The 14,429-nt window shown below is 43.8% G+C and overlaps 1 protein-coding gene across 6 annotated transcripts in view; it reads right to left on the reverse strand.

The window, feature by feature from the left end:
- TANGO2 (transport and golgi organization 2 homolog) overlaps positions 1–14,429 on the reverse strand; it is a 185,964-nt gene that overhangs the window by 125,433 nt on the left and 46,102 nt on the right. For 2 of the 6 annotated variants that reach the window (XM_072599768.1, XM_072599770.1), the window contains exon 2: positions 9,042–9,087. The exons of the other annotated variants lie outside the window; for them this stretch is intronic. The gene's annotated coding sequence lies outside the window, so the exon portion shown is untranslated. The remainder of the gene's footprint in view (positions 1–9,041; positions 9,088–14,429) is intronic. 6 annotated transcript variants of the gene reach the window in all.

Raw genomic sequence — 14,429 nt, forward strand, 5'->3', positions numbered from 1 at the left:
AGATCCCAGAGTTTGGGTGGATTGCAAGTCTAACATGTCAGCAGTGTGGTGGGGCAGATAAAAGGCTCAATTTCTCTTAGCAGCAACAGAATCAAATGAATCCGTGGGCTCACCACCCCTTCCCCAAGGTCAGGAACCATCTGCCCTACCATTGCCCCCCAAGTTCCACCTGCCCTTACCATTTGCCATGAGACGGAACACTCCTATACCTGTTTTCCCCCCAATGAGAATGGGAGCTCTCAGAGAGCAGAGGCTACCTCACTTTCTCCTTTGTATCTCTAGCACTTAGCACAATACTTAGTACATAGAACTTAATATTTTCTTTTTAGTGCATTAGTCCCTACTTTACCACATGGGGCCTGAAATCTAGACAATCTCGTTGAAGATCTCAGTAGCCTCTGTGAGGGGTAGTCTGAAGTAGGAAGGAATCCTAGGACTTAGAACCAGAGGGGTTCTTCAAGATCATCCAGTCTACATGAATCCACTCATTTTTACTAGACCAGCACCTGACTAGATCCTGACTCTGGTTCTCCAGAGGATTTACTGGCTCAGTTATCTAACCTTCTCCTGGGGAATGAGCCAGTCACCATTCCTACTTCCATATAACCAGACTCCTAGATTTCTTATCCTTGCATAATTCAAACCTAACCACAAAGGGACTTGGTTGTATACGTTAGGGGCAACATGTTCACATCCTCTTCCTATTCTTCTCCTTCTTGCTAACTTAGGAACTACATATAGAAAACCTTCCCAATAGCCTAACAAGTTGTGGTTCATGAATGTAATGGATTACGACTGTGCTGTAAGAAACGACAAAAGAAACTGATGATCTCTGAGAAGTCTGGGAAGAGTTACATGAACTGATACAAAGCGAAGTCAGCCAAGTCAACAAAAACTCAGTGACCACAACAATATAACAGACAGAACCACTGCCACCAAATAATCAAAAACAAATGGGGAAAGATTACGAAGACTAAGCATGGCCCCAAACAACAGGAGAAGACACTTCCCCTCATTCATGTGCAGGGAAGGTACATGAATATGGAACACTGCCCTTACTTAAAATTTTTTCAGGATATAGATTGGTTTTTCTAATTGCTTTTTCTTTTTTTGGGGGGGGGGATTCTACATATACATTCCTATTAACCACATTTTCACATTAGTCATGTTGCGTAGAGGAATTAAAACAAATGGGAGAAACCATGAGAAAAGCCAAAACAAAACAAAACATAAACAAGAGAAAACGTCTGCTTCATTCTGCATTCTGACTCCCTAGTTCTTTCTCTGGATATGGAGGGCATTTTGCCTCAAGAGTCCTTTGGGAATGTTGTAGGTCCTTGCCTTGCTGTGAAGGGCTAGGTCTATCAGAAACAGTCCTCACACACTGTGGCTGTTACTGTGTACAGTGTTCTCCCGGTTCTGCTCACTTCACTCAGCATTAGTTCATATAAGTCTTTCCATGTTTTTCTGAAGTCCACCTGTTCATTATTTCTTATAGCACAATAGTATTCCATTACATTTATATACCATAACTTGTTCAGCCATTCTCCAATTGATGCATATCCCCTTGATTTCCAGTTCTTGGCTATCACAAAAAGAGCTGCTATAAATATTTTTGTACGTTAATTGTTTTTTCTTTTAAAAATATTCTTTATTTTATGGGATGGTTCTCTGGGAGGGAAAAGGTTACAAGAGAAAAAATTAAGGTACTATAAAACCAAAATCTATCAATAAAAGTCATTTATAGATGTATAGGTATGGGTATAGGGGATGTAAAGAGACCTCTCCTAGTCCTTGGGTATTGCCATATCTCAACTGCCCAGGCTTCCCTACAGGGGAGAAACAGAAGCAAGGACTTTAGTTTTGGAGAGGATAACAAACATTTAGTGGATTAAAGGGTCATGTCCAGGGATCTTCACTTTTCTCCAGGGACCAGTAGGATATTATTATACCTGATAGAAAAGTAAAGTGTTATTTCTCCTAACACTAACAAGGACCACCATAGAATTCTTTGTCTTATCTTTCCAGGGAATATCTCCAGCCTGTTAGAAATAGGTTGGGGATAGGATACGGTAGGGAGGACCCAAAAACAGGGCACATAGGCCCCTGCTGATGTACATTTGATTCAGGGAAGGGCAGGTATTCAAACTGGGTTTGTATTTGTCATTCATTACTGCTGTACCACTGTCAGACTGGTCCACTTATGTGAGGTTTCCAGTACCTGAGTAGGAGCGTGTAGGATGGAAGGTCTAGGGGAGACTTGAATGGTTTGCTGTTGTCTGGCTGGTGCCTCCTGACTCCTCTGGGGGTGATGTGTGTAACCATGGCTGTACCTCTGGGGAAAGAAGCCAGGAGCTCATGTGTCATGTCTTTGCTCCCCAGTATGTTTGCCTGTAGCCTATAGCTGTGGCTCATGCTGTTTTGGAGTCTGTCTACATACAAAGTGTGTTGGAGAGGGGATCTGTTGTATCTGAGACCTGAGTATCTGACCCTCAAAGGTTGTTTTCACACAAGTTAGACTTCACTAATGTCCTTGGAGAACTGGATGATGACAGCTGAGGATAACAAGGATTACAGAAGAAACTTCTGGAATCCAAAAAGCCCCAATCTGAAAGGAGCCTGGGAAGTCACCTACATCTTCCATGACCTTGAAAAGGAGTTCCCTCTGCCACCAGCCCAAGGAAGGGCTTCTTCCTGAGGGCCTCTGCTGTTAGAACTCCCTCCCTCCAGAGGTGGCCCATCTCACTTCAAAACAGCTCTGGGGAGGGGAAAATCTCCCTTTCCATTGAACTTAGATCTTCACTCTTTGGAAGCATCCTCCATCCCATAGCCTTTCCTTCTCACTGGACGGTTCCTTCCAGAATCTCCATGTAAGGAGGGTGCCCAGGCCAACCATGCCTTCATTTCTCACCAGGCTGCACTCAGGACTTCTCTACCATGCCCCCTCTCTGGGGACCCTCACTCCCTCTCCATTCCAGGTTCCTTTTATGTCTTGTCTTTCCCCCATTCCAACGTAACTTTCCTGAGGGCAAGCAGGGCCATCCCCAGCTCTTAGCACAGGGCCTGGCACCCAGTAAGCACAATACAAATGTTTGCTAAATTATAATGGACTGAATCAAAACCTGACTTTCTACAATTTCCACCCAGACTAGGATGCCTAGTGCCACCCTCATTATCGGGTGCCTGGGATGGAAGAAGCCATGACAAATAGAGTGGTGAGCTGGGCAGGGAAGAAGGGGGTCACAGGGAATCCATCAGCGGGAGCTTTGTGGTGACAGCCTTCATGAACATCGGACTTTCCCCTTGCTTGGTAGCAGTCAAAGATGGCCCCCAAAGAACTCTTCTTCACTATCTTAATTAGCTCATACTCTCACTGGTTCCAAAGGAGGATGTTTCCTTACACTGTTTTATAAACTAAAAGAGCAATTACCTTGCAGTGGAAGGTTCCCAAATACTTAAATAATATCTATAACTTGACAGTCATGGAGCCAGGCCAAGCTCAATCACCCACACAAGCCTCTCTAGACACTAGCTCCGAAACACCACTGACAGCCGACAGGCGTCTCTCGGGTAATGTTACTGACAACATCAAGATTTTGTATGCCTTTGAGGTTTACGGATCACATTCCGCCAACTGTTCTGGGAGCGGGGTTAGGGAGGGTTAGGTCGTGCTGAAGTGTTATTATTCCCTTTTGCAGATGGAAACACTGAGGCACTCAGTTATACACAAAGCCAGAGTTAGGCTGAGAACCCAAGACATCCGACTCCCACTTCAGGAAGCTAGAGAGGGAGGAAGGGCCCTTCCAGTGCTGAAGCTGTGCAGACACTTTTTGCTCAAATCAAGTCCTTTCCATCTCACTTTTTCCTTCTCCCTTGAGCTCTGCCAAGGTTTGGCCCCAGTGTTCTCTTGGTCCCGATTTCTTTTCTACCCAGATTCCTAATATAAAGGAGGCAGGCTTCTACTTCTCCCTTGTTGGCTATCTCTAAAATACCCACCTCTCATCTTTAGGTTTTCTAAGGATTTTACTACCCATAAGAGGCACTGTGCCTTCTACATTGTGATTTTCCTACTGTGCTTTGCTATATCATGGGTCAGCATAAGAAATTAGATGAGAATTTTGGAGGAGTGTTGTGTAAGCTGCAGACAACATGTGAAGGCCAGCAGACAACACAGAGCCTATGACCAAATACTGAACCCCAGTTTTACAAGAAGGTTCTGCAAATACCCCATAAAAGGAAAAATTCAGACTTCTTTGGTACAAAGGAGGGCCAAAAAATTTTAGGATGCTTTTCCACATGGTGGGCTTACTGCTCCCCTAATTTCCACAATATAGAAGAGATAATTAGAAAGGGAACCTCCATTCTGAGATTATCTGTGGCTTATCTTGTATATATTTTGTTTCTGGGCAGATAGGGTGTGCCACAGTGCTCAGAGCATGGAGTCCGGAGTCCGGAAGACTCATCTTCCCGAGCTCAAATCTGACCTCAGACACTTCCTAGCTGTGTGATGCTGGGTAAGTCCCTTCACCCTGTTTGCCTCAGTTTCCTCACTTGTAAAATGAGCTGAAGAAGGAAATGATATTCCTCTCCAGACTCTATACTAAGAAAACCCCCAAAGAGTCAGATACAACTGAAAGATGATATCAATTTTGTGTGTGCGTAATTTTTGCATTCTGAATCCCCTGTTAAACTGTGAGCTCCTTGAGAGCCTTTCCTTGTATCTCCAGAGCTTAGCCTAGTGCCTGGCGCATAGCAGGAACTTAAATACTTAGTGAATACTGGTTGACAGAACAAATTAGAGCTGTTGGCTACCATATCACACTAATGATAAATTATAAGCACTACAAATAAACAAGCAAACAAAATAACCAGTTCCACCCAAACCACCAGTTCCTTTCCCCCCTCAGTTCTTTTCCATGACCCCATCTCTCCCATCCTATACTTGTGACATTGATTTTTAGAACCCAAGTATAGGACTTTACATTTATCCCTGCCAAATTTCATCCCTTAAGCTGCAGCCTACCCTTTCAGCCACTGAAGATCTTTTTTGGAAATTTCCATCTGTTGTAGTTTACAAAATCTCAGAGCTGGAAGGAGATGACATCTTCCTTTAATTTAATACAGAAGACCTCCTGAGATTGGAAACTCCCTCTTTTCCCAAGGTAATTCATTCCATTTTTGGATCTTTCCACAAGGCAGCTCAACTCCTTCATTAAAAGTGTGCAGTATATAGTCCCAGCCCTCCCTCACTTAAATCCAACTCACTTGCATGTCATGGCATCACCCCACCCCTCCCCCCATGTCATGGTCCTCTTCGAGAACAAAGGACAAACAGCCAGTAGTCTAGTCCATTCAGACATCCTTTCTATGGAAACATACTTCTGGTTTTGTTTCAGAAGCCATCACAAAGAACAAACACCTTTGTTCGACTCTGTCTGTTCCACAAATGGATATCTGCATGTGACTCACAACACTTCCAGTGTTGCCAAGGAGGGTTGTGCCTGACTACAATATTCACTGCCTTTACTTGCGAGGCTTCCAACAGGGAATCTAATATGTTTATGACTCTTTCGTATTTTAGCTTCCTAGAAAACCCACCACTCTCAGTCAAATTCCATTATCCCATATGTGTTTCAAATTTTATTTTCCTTTTATGTGCCCGTCCTGCCCACTTTCCTTCAGTTCCCTATAAAACGACTACAATGCTGGATCGCTTCCTATAGCTAAATTGTTCTGTATCACGTATGACCTAGTATTTGAAAGTCTGAAAATATTTCAGGATACCTTGATGAGCATGGCACTGGGAAAAGACCACAGAGATAACATAGAGCTGATGAAGTTTGAATGGGGGTGGGGAATGACAGGTGGGCGAAATGCAAGAGGATGGAAGTGGATTCTCTACGGCAAGTGGCTTTCTTAGAAATACCTTGGGTTAATACAGAGAATTCAGGATCTTAACTGTGCTGACGATACTCTGATTATGAAAAGGCAAAGTAAAATGCTGCTTTGCTGACTCTTCTTTCAAAAGGCTGTTCACAATAGCCAGCATTTACATAGTGACTGAAAGTTTGTGGAGAGCTTTACAAAGTCATCTCCTTTTATCCTCTGATCAACCCTGGGAAATAGGCGCTATTGTTTTTGTTGAGTTGTGTTCAGTTCAGTCTGACTCTGCTTGCCCTCCGTGGACTAGAGGGCACCAATACTATCCATGATGCTTTCATGGCAAAGATACTAGAGTGGTTTGCCATAGTCTTCTCCAGTGCATTAAGGCAAACAGGGGTTAAGTGACTTGCCCAGGGTCATACAACTATTATGTGTCTGAGGTCATATCTGAACTCAGGGCTTCCAGACTCCAGGCCCTCTGTCCACCAAGACACCTAGCTGCCTCCGTTTTAGAGATTAGAAAACTGAAGCAGACAGAGGCTAAGGAAGCTGCCCAGTGTCAGCCAGCTAGGCAGTAGCCTCCCTTGGTTGAACTCTTAAGGACACCAGGTCTAGAGTTCTAACCATTGTCCCACATAACATAGCTGCCTCTGTTCATATATTAAAATCGTTCAAGATACTTTGAAAGATGAAACAACAACTTTCGGATCAGAAACATGAGTTGAAGCATAAAACTGGGAGAGAGATGTATGTCTGCCCAGAATGTTCATCAATGTGCTAGAGGAGAACCAGTTCAGAGAACAAGGTGAAAGGGATTCCCTCTGGATAATGGGGTTCTCCAGAGGCTACTGATTGTGTTGGCTGTGATGACTCCAAAGAGTTTGGATTGATTATCTACACAAAATGAGCAAGTGAGTGAAAAACACCAACTGATGAGATCTTATTGCCACAGGTGCTGGGGGGTGGTCTGCCTGCCTCAGTCGCCCTACTCCAGTACAGCTTCCATCCATCCACTAAAGCAATTTTCCTAAAGTGACCATGTCATTCCCTACTCAGTAAATTTCAGTGGCTCCCTATCACCTCCAGGAGCAAGTACAAAATGCTTTGTTTGGCCCTTCAAGCCCTTCAAAACCAGCCCCCTCTGATTCTTACATCTTACACCCTCCCACATACTTGTTGATCCACTGACATGGCTTCCCTTGATGTTCCATGAACAAGACCCTCCATCTGGGCATCCAGGCATTCTCACTGGCTGGCCCTCTTACTTGGATCATCTTCATCTTCTGGCTTCCCTGGCTTCCTTCAAGTCCTGGTGAAAATGTTACCTCCTACAAAAACCCTTCCTGATCCCCCTTAATGCTAGTGCTGATTAAATTCAACTTACCCTGTTCACCATTAGACAGAGATCTCCCAGGGCACGATCTGCCTTTTCCCTTTCTTTGTATCCCTACCATTTAGTACAGTGCCTGGCATACAATGGGTACTTAATAAATACTGACTGACCGACACACATATGTATATACACATATGCACACATATGTAGATCCGATATGAAGAGTCCAGATGAGCGTCTATTGAGAAAGGGCTGCACTCAGCCTCACTAGTGGAAAGTCCCAGATTAATAAAACAACAGATCCATCTGGGGATGTGCTCATATCGATGAACTGAAATGGACCAGAACTCTAGATATTTGGTGGTCCAGAACTTTGATCATATTTGTTATCCATCACGTGCTTAAGTATGCACATGTCATGCAAGTATGATCTGATGAAATTCTGATCAAAATGTTAACTAATTAACTCCTGGAGTCTTGTAGGTGGAGCCTTCTTCCTGCATTCCCATGGAAGAAGAAAGGGGGAAGGAAGTCCATATTTGTCAAGTGACTACTCTACACCAGACACCATACTAATTACTATGAAGCTAGAAGGCAATGTAAGGATGGTTGACCTTTTCGTTTTACAGATGAAGGTTAGAGGGAATAAATAAATGATCTATCCCAGGTCATAAGTAAGACACAGCAGACTCCAGATATAAACCCGATTTGAGCCTAGATGCTCAAGGTCCCAACACAGTGCTTTTTATTACTTGTGCAGAAGCCTGAGACTAGTAAGTACTGAAGCCAAGCCTCAGAGCCAGCTCTCTTCAATAGAAGATCATGACTCCTTCAGGTAAAAATTAGGAACAAAATACATTTTAGAAGTTAAAGAGGGCATTGCTGAATGGAACCTGCTCTGGAGCTCAGTCAGAAGAGGCTCATGCCCAGGTACTGAGGGACTCTGGGAATTTGGACTCCATCATACTGGGCTTCAGTGGTCTTACTGAAAGAGCTCTCCATTGCTTCACCAAGCACCTTCTCATGACCCAGGGGCTCAGGAGTCTCAGTCTCAGACTTAGCTCTGTAAGAGCCTTCCTTCCTTGGATATGTGTTAAAGAGTTTGAGAAAGGGGTCAGGAGCTGGTTAAGAACTCTGACAGAATTCCTATGGAATGGCAGAGACAGGGAAGAGAGGGAGACTTTGCAAAGGTTTGGTACTTGAATAAACAACAATGGAAGCTATTACGAGAAAGTCCCATTTATGGGTGATGCTATTTTAATAGAAATGCCAGTTTTGGCAAATGAAAGGGAGCTATAAAGAAGATTTGAAGGACACTCAGCAGCCTTTTATGGGCTGTTTTATTGAGATTGTGTGTATCCTAATTCATTAATAAAGGGGAAGAGGAGGCATACTGGCTTATTTTATCTCCCATCATTATTCAAGTAGACTGGAGCATTTCCCCAATATAGTATGGTGGGAAGAAACAATGCTGTATCATCATGATAGCAACAAAATGGGAGCCTGAAGACCTGGATTCTAGTCCTGGTTCTTTTCTTGAATAGCCACATGACCTTAGACAGTCACTTCTCCTCTCTGGGGCTCAGTTCTTTTCTTTGTAAAACAAGGGGGTCAGACTAAACCATCTCAAAGGTCTCTTTTTGTTCTACCTTTCAAGGACTCTGTGATTCTAATTCTTTGGGTAAATGGACAATGTCCATTTCTCCAAAATGCATCTGTAAGGAATAAGAACCTAGAAAACCCTTGTTTCCATGTGGTACAGAAGAAAGAGTACTGGACTGGGAGCCACAAGACTTGGGTTGGAATCTCCAGCTTGGTCACTTACCTGGGCCAGTCCCTTCCTCCCTCTAGGCGTCTCTCAGTTTTCTCACCTGTAAAATGGGGAGAGGGGAGGACCACATGAACTCTGAGGTTGTTTCCAATTCTATGATCCTCTACCATAACAGCAGGATCTTATTTATGTAAAGAATCATGAGGTCACTGAAGAAACATGACTGAGTTAAGTTGCTGGTCTCATTTGTAAAGGAGGTGTTTAGTTAGGCAAAGCAAATCATGCCCTGATGAACAGATTACACTATTTACATATGTGCAAGTATACTTTATAATTAGCAGACCAGCTAGGAAAATCACACAAAGCTGTTTCAGGGACCTCAACCTTCCCTTCGACATGATTAGGAGATGCTGCCAATATGAAGGCACAGTTCTGTCATTATTGAGATGAGACAAAGACTGCATTCAACTTTGACTTCTATGACCTTGTACAGTAGATGGAAGATCTGAGTTGGAACCTCTCCCCTGTCTGGGTGACCAGGGACAACTTACTCAGCCTCTCTGGGCCTCCATTTCCTCATCTATAAAATTAAGAGGTAGGACTGGATAATCTTGTAAACTACCTGCTGATCCTCAAATCTCAGAGTAGATTATATGAATTACAAACAATGTATACAGTGAAAAGATACACAGGAGCACTGCAATCAATTAAAATGTATTCTCATACCAAAAAATTCATTTTAGAATTAAACTAAATCTCCTATTTGGGGCAGTGAGGTGGTACAGTAGCAGATACAGTGCTAGGCCTAGAATCAGGAAGACTCATCTTCCTAACTTCAAATCCAGCGTCAGACACTTCCTAGCTGGGTGACCCTGGGCAAGTCACTTTAACCTGTTTGCCTCAGTTTTCTCATCTGTAAAATGAGCTAGAGAAGAAAATAGCAAACCACTCCTGTATCTCTGCCAAGAAAATATCAAATGGAGTCACAAAGAGTCAGCCAATAAGGAAGTGGGGAGGGGAAGGAGGGGGAGAAAATTTGGAACTCAAAAACTGAATGTTGTAAGCTAAGAATAAATAAAAGAAATTTTTAAAAAACACTTGAAAGTAAAAAAATAGTCAGACAATACTGAAAAACCACTGAATTACAACAAAATCTCCTATTTATACTCTGATACTTTGAAAGATTTGTTATTTCATAAATGGTGTTTCTGCCCGGGGGCAGCGAGGTGGTGCAGTGGATAGAGCACCAGTGCAGGAGTCAGGAGGACCTGAGTTCAAATCTCACCTCAGACACTCGACACTCACTAGCTGTGTGACCTTGGGCAAGTCACTTAACCCCAGCTGTCTCATCCTGGGTCATCTCCAGTCACCCTGATGAGTATCTGGTCACTGGATTCAGAGGGCTCTGGAGGAGAAGTGAGGCTGGTGACCTGCACAGCCCTCCTTTACTCAAAACAAAGTCAAGTGCAAGTCATGTCATCATTTCTCTGATGGCGTGGTCTTCTTCGGCAACGAAGGATGAGCACACATTTCATGAATGGGGGTATTCTCTTCCCTGCACCAGATTGCAACCCTTCCACATTTACAAATTATAATTATATATATATTATATATATACACATACACACGTGTGTACACACACATACACACACACATTTCACATTTTAGGAATCACCATGGCTGAGAAAAACATCATCGGATAGCCAGCTTTGTGGTCACAAGTCTCTACACTTGTCTTGGCTGGCTCATGAGTGACAGACACCCAGCCCACTGCTGGGACTCTACCAGACGCTCTCTTGGTTTTGGCCAGATCTGTTGGCCTGGCCACTGGGGACTCTGTGACCCAATGATACGCTGGAGGAGGACTTTAGTCAAGGTTCCTATCAAGAGAATATGAAAAACAATACTTTTAATAATTTCTAGGTTAGCATATGAATGACAGAATGGAACTGGTCTCTGACTTTTCACCCTCTGATCACTTCAGAATAAGAATTTCTGTCTCTATAACAATCACTATACCTGCTTTCTATAAAATCAAAAAGTAGGGAGCTTCAGGAGTTAGTCCTTTTGAGGAGGAAGAGGCGCTTTTCCCCAGAATTAAGTGTATTCCATTTAATTAAAGATTAAGAGCTGCAGGGAATCAGAGATAGAGCTGGGGTTAAGATTAGGGTTTGGCCATGTGAAAGGCATCGCTGACATCCAAAACCTGAGAAAAGGCAGATGAACCAACTGCTCTTGTCACTTGTGCTCAGCGCCAAGAATGGTGCTCCTTGTTATGGTGGAAAGCAGGGAGCTAGCCCCAGAGGGAGGCAGGAACAGCCTAGACAGAGACAGAGGAGCGAGTGCCTTCCCAGGCGGAGAGAGAAGCCTGAGAGATACCTGAACGGAGGCTCTCTGTCCTCCTCAAACCAACACAATAAAAAAAACTGGACCTGGAGAAACCATGGAGATCATTTCCCTTCCACCCTCCTCCTCTTTGATAATTTTAGAAGAGAAAATGGAGGCTTATCACACATGCTGTAAAACCAAGGTGATTCTTTAAAATATTTTCCAGAAAAATGGCAATTGTCCATTTGCTCAAAAAATGAGACTCACAGACCAAAGAATGTACAATATGTTCAATTCAACAAACATTTATCAAGCATCTGTAATATTCAAGGCACTGGGAAGGACCTTGGAGATCATTTAATCCAAAACTTTGGTTTTTACAGAAGAGGAAACTGATACCCAGAGAAGTTAAATGACTCGCCCAAGGTCATACAGCTAATGAGATGAAAAGCGAGGACTCAAATGTAGGATTTCAAGTTTTGGATTTTTTTCCGATGGGGCAATGAGAATATTCTTGAATTAAAATGTGCACTTTTGTCGCCAAGGTCAAAATCCATCACTGTGAATCATTTACAATGAGGAGGAGAAATAGGGAGAAAGAAGGGCTCCCTTAGAGTTAGTCCTTTTCTGGCCAGCTGGTCCTACCAACCTTCCTCCTCTCCTTTTCTCTTTTCATCACTGGATTCACAAAATGTTAACTAAGTGCCTGCTATGTGCAAGGCTAATGCTACACACTGGGGAGACAAAGATGAAATAAGACACAGGCCCTATCTACTCTCTCCTTCTCTGAGCCAGGCTAAAATTAGTTTAATCAATTATATATTCAAACTTAGTATTCAAGGCATAGCATGCAATTGTAATAGACTGAACTTTTATCTTTAAGACATTCCGGGAGTTCAGGCTTCTTGAATTTTATATGCCAAATATAATATGCAAATGTAAAGGACTCTGACACTTTCATTTTGAACAGGACAGCAACCCTGGAAAGAATCTTCCTCATCCACCCTGCCCAACTCTAATAAGATTTCTTCTGCCCAGAAGTTGGTAGAAACCATGCTTGGCCAGAAACGTCCATTGGTCAAGGCTTAGTAAGTATCTTCAGGGCAGCTAGGGGGGGCCATAGTGCATAGGGCCCTGGGCCTGGAGTCAGGAGGACTCTTCTTCCAGAGTTCAAGTCCGGCCTCAGACATTTTCTAGCTGTGTGACCCTGGCCAAATCACTTTACCCTGTTTGCCTCAGTCTCCTCATCTAAAAATGAGCTAGAGAAGAAAATGGTAAACCTCTCCAGTATCTCTGCCAAGAAAACCCCAAATGAGGTCATGAAGAATCAGACTGAAATGCCTGAACACGAACGAAAGTATCTTCCAAGTTTACTATATCACCTCTTCCCTTTGATAGCCAAGGATGTCCCTCATGGAGGAAGCTCTTCAAAGCCAAGTAGGACCCACAATCATGAAACTGACATCAAAGAAAATAGATTACCAGGAGGAATGTCCAACAGCACCATCGACATCCAGGCTACTCACACCTTCTTCTCAAGTTCTTATGAATGGTGGCACCTGGCTGGCTTTTGCTAAATAACAATCACCATGTTAGTGTTAATCCTGGCAAGACAAGAATGCTGCCTCTGCCCCTTCCTGCTCAGCCAGGGGTGAGGCCCTGGATCTGGAGTCAGAGAGCCATTCTGAACCCTAACTCTACATGGATGGTCTCTAGGACAGAGAGCTGAAATCCTTGGCTTGTCACTGCAATACTGTATTACAGCCTTTCTGCCTATAAATGCCCAAATGTGGAACGAGAGAGAGCACTGGATTTGAAGTCAGAAGATGTGTGGCCTAAGTCTTGGCTGAGTCACCTTCTACATGGCCTTAAGCAAGTTCCTGAACCTTTCGGGGCCTCATGTTCCTCATCTGTAAAACTAAGGGATCTGGACTGAATGTGCTGTGGGGTCTCACCTCACTCTAGGCGTATGATTCTGATAGAAAAGGCCCCAGAAATGAAATCACATAATCTGGTGGAAGCGTGGAAAGAGAACTGGACGGGAATCCAGAAGATGTTGGTTCTGGCCTGGACCCTGCTGTTAGGGAGCGAGGGGATCTCCAACGAGTCAATGAACTTTATGTTCTCATGTGTAAAACAAAGCGTTGGACAACATGATTGCCAATGTCCTTAGCAGCTCCTAAACTTCAGGAATGCCTCTGATAAGGTCTGCATAAAACTTGAAGACCAGAAAAGTGGGCATCAAGGTTGACAAAGAAAGCCATCCAATGGATTTCTCCAACACTTTCATCTGCCACACACAAAAAAGCAGGAGTGGGGGTGGGGGGAACATGGCTCACTCAGTCTCTATTTGGCTTCTCTTCCAAAAGAAATGTTATTCTTTGCTATTCTTGGGACTATTTCACTTGGAAGCATTTCATTTGCCTTTGAAAACAAGCATGATCACGGCAAAGCCCGGGAGCTTCCTGTAGCTGGCTAGAGACAAAGGGAGCGAGACACCCATCCACAAATGATGGTTCCATTAGAGCTGACTCTGGGAATACATTCCTCTTTGCACATGGCTGAGTCTGGGTGGCTCTCTTTTGTCCCTCATTCCGGCTACGTGACTGATCTTCCATGAGTGTTAATCATGACAGCCAAGCAGCCTTTGGCACTATGGGAATCAGAGGCCCAACCCCATGGGCTTTTGCCAGTTTTTATTTCTATGTAAAAACATAGGAGGAGAATGTGATGAGGGAGCCCCACAAGGGATCAGGAGAGAACCAGCAGTCACTAACCGACACCCTTTGGTGAAAAGTATCACTAACCTGAGACTTCTGGAAAGTGGTGCTGGCTAGGAAAGGGTGAGCTTTTCTGGATCCCTACTCCCTACAGACTAGGAATCATTCCCTCTGTGAGTTCAGAAAAAGATGAGAGAATGGGGGAGAGAGATGGCAGGGGCACTGTGACCATGTCCAGACTTGGACTCATGGATGGGAAGGACAGTGACTCGTCTGTTTACAGCCTCTGTCAAATGAGAGCCCTTCCAGCTTTGACATGCTGAGAATCTGTTAACCTGCAGCATCAGTCACTTAGGACTGTTTCACGATACTCTGTAAGGCCTGCTAGCTGGTG

The sequence above is a fragment of the Notamacropus eugenii genome, chromosome 4 (assembly GCF_028372415.1).
Source record: "Notamacropus eugenii isolate mMacEug1 chromosome 4, mMacEug1.pri_v2, whole genome shotgun sequence".
Taxonomy (NCBI): domain Eukaryota; kingdom Metazoa; phylum Chordata; class Mammalia; order Diprotodontia; family Macropodidae; genus Notamacropus; species Notamacropus eugenii.